Here is a 5184-nt window from a genome sequence, read left to right as displayed (position 1 = left end):
TGCGCTCTCTGCTCCAGGGCGTGAGGGGAGTGGGTGGCGTGTTGGGGGGTGACGCGAAGCCACTCGGCAGCTCTTCGTTGCCCCCTCCAATTTCGGGTGGGATGGAGGGAGGTCTTATCTTGTGACTCATCCCCTCTTCCACCCCCACCCCCGCTGGGCCCCAGGAAGAGAAGGCTCAGAGATTCAACTGTGGTTCTCCCGTTTCCATAGCAACGGTGCGGTTGTTTTTGTGAATCCATCTCAATCATTGACCCTTTTCACCCCAGACTGCGGGCCGGGGTCTGAGCCTCAGGGCGGGGGTACAGATGGGGGTACAGCCCTCTCCCTTCCTGGCGGGCGACTCGGGGAAGGTCAGGGGATGCGGGCGGGGCGCGCTCCCGCCGCCTGGCCTCACTCGCCACCCCAACCCCACCTGAAGCCCCGCCTGCCACTCCGCCCCAGCGGAGCCAATCGTTGTCCAATCTGCCCGGGGTGGGGCGGGGCTTATGCAAATCGTGTTGCCTTCTGGAGGCACATAGTGATACAAGAGCTGGGAGGCGGCCCCGGCGCGGACCTTGGAGAGCCCAGCCGCCAGCCGGCGAGCCAGCCTCGGTCCCCACAGCCCGCCGAGGCTCGGAGCCAGCCAGCGACCCGGCGAGCGGCCTCAGGTAACGCGGGTCGGGCCAGTCCCTCGGAGGCGACCCTGCCGGGCGGAGGCCCTTACCCCCTCCCCCTCCACTCTCTATTCCCATCCTCACCCCCTGCCCCCTCCAATCCATCTCCCTGACCCCTGGTTCCGCCATTGGCGGCAGCATCTGGAGGGCCCGCCCCTGACCAGGGGACCCCACCTCAGTACAGGCCGCATGGGTCCAGAGGAAGAGGCAAAGTTGCCTCCTTACTCCCAGCTCAGGTAAGAACAACCATTGCTCTGCTCCCCAACACACACACACACACACACACACACCCCTGGGGTGCTACAGGAGGTGCCAATCACCCTCCCCCCTGTTGCCTTTGGAGAGGGGTAGTCTGCCCAGCCCCGTGCAACCTCCCCCCTCCACAGAGCTTCCACCCACACCCAGCCCCCCAACAGCTCACCGCATGTCACACCACTGGGCCCCTGCCCCCAAAGACAGCCTCCACCTCCACGGAAAGCCCACTCTCTCCTCACACTGTCCTCTCAGACTGTCCCCACTTCCTCAAGCTGACAGAGCTCACAGCTCGAGGGAGGGTTGATCCTCCCCCCACAGTTTTCCTCCTCACAGATGCTCACTCAGCAGCACCCCAGTGGTCCCCAGTGCTAGGCAGAGGCCCCATATTTGGCTTCTTTCATCCTGGCTGGAAGAAGAACCCGGGACTCCACCACCCACAGACCACCCATGCCCTGTCAGTCGCTGCCAAGGCCCCAGCCTCCACACCTCCATTCCCCTCACCCCTCAGCCAAAGCACCGAGTCTTCTCATTCCACCTCTCAAATATCTTTCTAATTAGTACCTGCTGTGGCCTTCATGCGCCTGGTCGCTCCCTCTCCCATCTTCCTGCTGCTCTGCAGGGACCATGCCAAAGCTCCATGTTGACCATATCACTTCTTGCCCTAAGGTGGCCTCAACCTGGAGGGCAAAAGAGCTAGCTAGGTTCAGATCTTGCCTTTGCCTCAGTTGCTGTTTGACTTTGGCCAAGTCACTTTCCTCTCTAATCCTTCATGAAATAGGGAAAGGGGGCAAGACATAGGGTGAACTGGAGGAGATGATCTTGAGCAGACTTCCAACACTAACACACTGATTCTATGACTGGTTATGTGAAAACAGGATTCTGAACCATTAGGATATTCCAGAGAGGAGGCCTGGGGGACTTCAGTCCTTGCCGAAGGGACATTGCTTCTTACCCAGGCCTAGGAATAGGTCACCCCCTCCCACACGCTCCCCAAGCTCCTTCTATTAGGAGTCCCTCCTAGGCCACCAGCCCACCCTGCATGGACAGCTCCAAATTGGAGATGGCCAACAGGGCCCACCCTCTGTTTGTCACCCCCTGCCTCTCTTTAAGAAGGAAAGGGAGAAGACCTGGCTGCTGCTTTGAGAAGAGCAAAGGGAGGAGAGGAAAGAGAGAAAATCTCCTGACCAGAGAGCTGTTGTCACCATGGCAACCGCCTCAGCACCAGCTCCTCTGAAGCTGAGTGAGGGTGTGGGATTATTACCTCCTTCAGTCCCTCCCACCCTCACTGCCACCTCCCCATTCAAAGCCCACAACCCTGAGCCCTCTGGAAGAAGCCTCTGAGCACAGAGGGGCAGTGGTTTTGTGTATGGGACAGTGCCAGCTCCTTCATAGATGGAGGACAGTGTCGGGAGGTAAGCAGAACATGCCCCAACTAGGTTCTGGCCTTCACTTTGCTGCTGATGTGCTCTAGTTGACCTTGGGTGAGCCTTTTTTTCTCTGGGTCTAGGTTCCATTGTCTCTGAAGCGGGTGCGATAGCCAGAGAACACCAAGAAACAAAACAGCCCGATATAGTTCCAAAGAGGCAGAAGGGGGTTCTGCTCCTGTCACATAACCCAAGAGATATTCATGCAACATTGCTGTGTCCTAGGCACCGCCTTTAGGTCTCTTCAGGGCAGTTCTGTGCAGCCACAGGGGGCAGGGTGGGAACAGTGTGGAGAAGCTACAAGATGGCAAACTCAGGAACAATGGGAAGAGTGCTTTTCTCGCTGTCCAAGCTGCTCAGGAGTGGACTGGGTCATACTGGGAGGGGATAAGCTCCTTGCCATTGAGCAAAAAGGCCTGGAAAACTTTTTCTGGCTCAGGCAGGGGTTGAATGCAAAGGCCTCTCCTAAGTCAGGCTGCATCCTGGAATCCTAGAGCACAAGGTGAGAGTGAGAGGGCTGAAGCCTACACTCTGTGGGGGCTCAACTTCGTGGCTTCGCAGGGTTTCCTCATGCCCCAAGTGCCGAGTCCACACTGCTGACTGTCCATGGTCCAGGTTGGAAAAGGCTGATCAGTAGGAAGTGGGCTTCAGCCAGGCCCTGAGGGCCAATGATAGCTTATGTCAGCCTGGAAGAGAGAAAGGATGTCAGGGGAGAGGGACATAGCTGATAGTGAGGGAGGTGCTGGCCTTGAGAGGCCTGGCTTGAGAAGAGCATGTGGCTATGAGGGAAGCAGTGTGAGGTGAGGCTAGACAGATAGGCACCTTGAGACCAGATTCTAGAGGATTCTGGAGCTTCAGGCAGCCCATGGCCACAGCCACCTCTAGCCTATATTGTACCAGTGGGCAAAAAGAAAAAAGAAAAAAAAAGCTGTTCCCCCCTGACAGAGGAATCAGAAGAAAGGCACTTCCTGTGAGGCAGGTGAGTCCCATGGGCATGGGCACAAGCAGAGCCCCAGCTGAACTGAGGCCCCCTCAGCTGTGCCCCTGGCTGTGAACATACCAAAAGAAGAAACAACGGGACTTGACGGCGAGTTGGACCTAGGGAAAAGGGAGAGGGGAAAACTGAAGGTACCAAGGGAAAGAAAGAAGGGGCAATGGAAAGATCATCTCAGGTTGAGGGTGAGCCTGGCTGTAGCTGTGTTGACTCAGAGGTGCTGGTGGGCACCCTGGGGATGGATATTGCCTAGGTATCTTAAGACCGTGGCCTGGAGTTTAGGAAAGATGGTCCCACTGAGGCCAAAAGAGAGATCAAAGCTATGATTTTCCCAGAAGGCAGGTGGGGGTGGGGAAGGTCTGTGCTGAACAAGAAAAAGTAGCCATGATTTAGAGAGAGTGGTCCTGGCAGATGGCATGGATTCAGCCTAGGTGCTCATCTGGACCCTTCACTGACCTGCTGTGTAACCCTGAGCCAGTTTTTCTCTCTCTTGACTTCAGTTTTCACCAAAATAAGGGAATGATCTTAAAGGGCATTGCCAAGTTTGGACTTCTGACAATTTAAGAACAGTAGTGGAAATGAGGAGGAATGAAGGAGGAGGCATTGTCCTCTGTGGGTCTGGGACGAAATAGGGGCAGGGAGCAGGTAAGGCCCTAGGAGAAAGAAAATTGTGGGGAAAGCAGTGCAGGGCCGGGAGGAGCAAAGGGCAGAAAGTGAGGGCCACACAGACACCATGAAACACATGCAGAGATGTGTGCACTCTGACAAAGTTGTAGCCTCACACATTGACACGCTCCCACACACAGACCCAGCCCTTCACACAGACACCCGGGCACATCCCACAGGAGACAACGCCTCTCCCCATCAGACACCTCTGCTCTGGGTTCTCCAGCTTCCTTGAGGAGAGGGTGGTTGGGGATGGAGCCAGCCTCCTTCTTCCTCTGGGTGTTCCAGAGGCATCCTTGACCCTGGCCCTGGTGAAGCCGTTTTGGATCCCCCAGCCCCAGCCCCAGGTTCCTGAAGGTGGCATGCCTCCCCCTTCCTGGCTTATCGTCAGGACATATATGATACTTCACCATCTGGCGTTGGCAGGTGGCGAAGGATGTTGCTACCCTTACTGCTTCTTGATCTTCCTCATGGCCCAGTGGAGGAATCTGAGGCCCAGAGACATCCTGTAACTAGTCTGAGGTCACCCAGGAAAGGAGGGGGCATGGAATAAACCGATCTCAGATCTGGTTGTTTAGGGCATTCCCAACAGTAAGAATTAGAGGCCACAGTGACATTGGGTGGGTTGTGGAAGTGAAATTTCTTTTGCCAGCTTGAGGGCTTCCTTTTCCAGAGTATCTTGAGGACAGGCTTCCCTGGGGTGGGGGCCTGGCCCTCTTCTAAGACTCTAGGTAGATCGAAGGCATCTCTCAAGCCATGTCCTGGGAAATCCAGGTTTTGGAGGGACATTCCTTCCACGGAGGCCAGACAGGCGTGTCCAACCAGCCTTCGACGCCTGGCCAGACTTCCTGGGTAGAGCCTGCACCACCCTCTGCAAATACTTACCCGGACACTGGTCACTTGAGGGGCTCACGTTCCAGCTGGGAAGTGACTCTTGCTCCTTCCCAAACCTGCTTCTCAGCAACAACACCTTTATCCATTGAGCCCCAAATCTGAGCCTCTGCCTCAACTCCTCTGTCCCTCTCACCCCCACAACCAGTCAGTCACCAAGGCCTGCCAATGCCCCCTCCTAATATCTCTCAAATCATCCACATCTCTCCACAACCCCTACCCTAGAGTCATTATCTCTCACCTGAACTGTGAGCTGGCCCCACTCATCCACCTCCCTGCACCCTCCCCCCCCCCCCCCCCC

The sequence above is a fragment of the Galeopterus variegatus genome, unplaced genomic scaffold (genome assembly GCF_000696425.1).
Source record: "Galeopterus variegatus unplaced genomic scaffold, G_variegatus-3.0.2 Scaffold209, whole genome shotgun sequence".
In the NCBI taxonomy this organism is placed as follows: Eukaryota; Metazoa; Chordata; class Mammalia; order Dermoptera; family Cynocephalidae; genus Galeopterus; species Galeopterus variegatus.
This window is presented reverse-complemented; position numbering follows the sequence as displayed.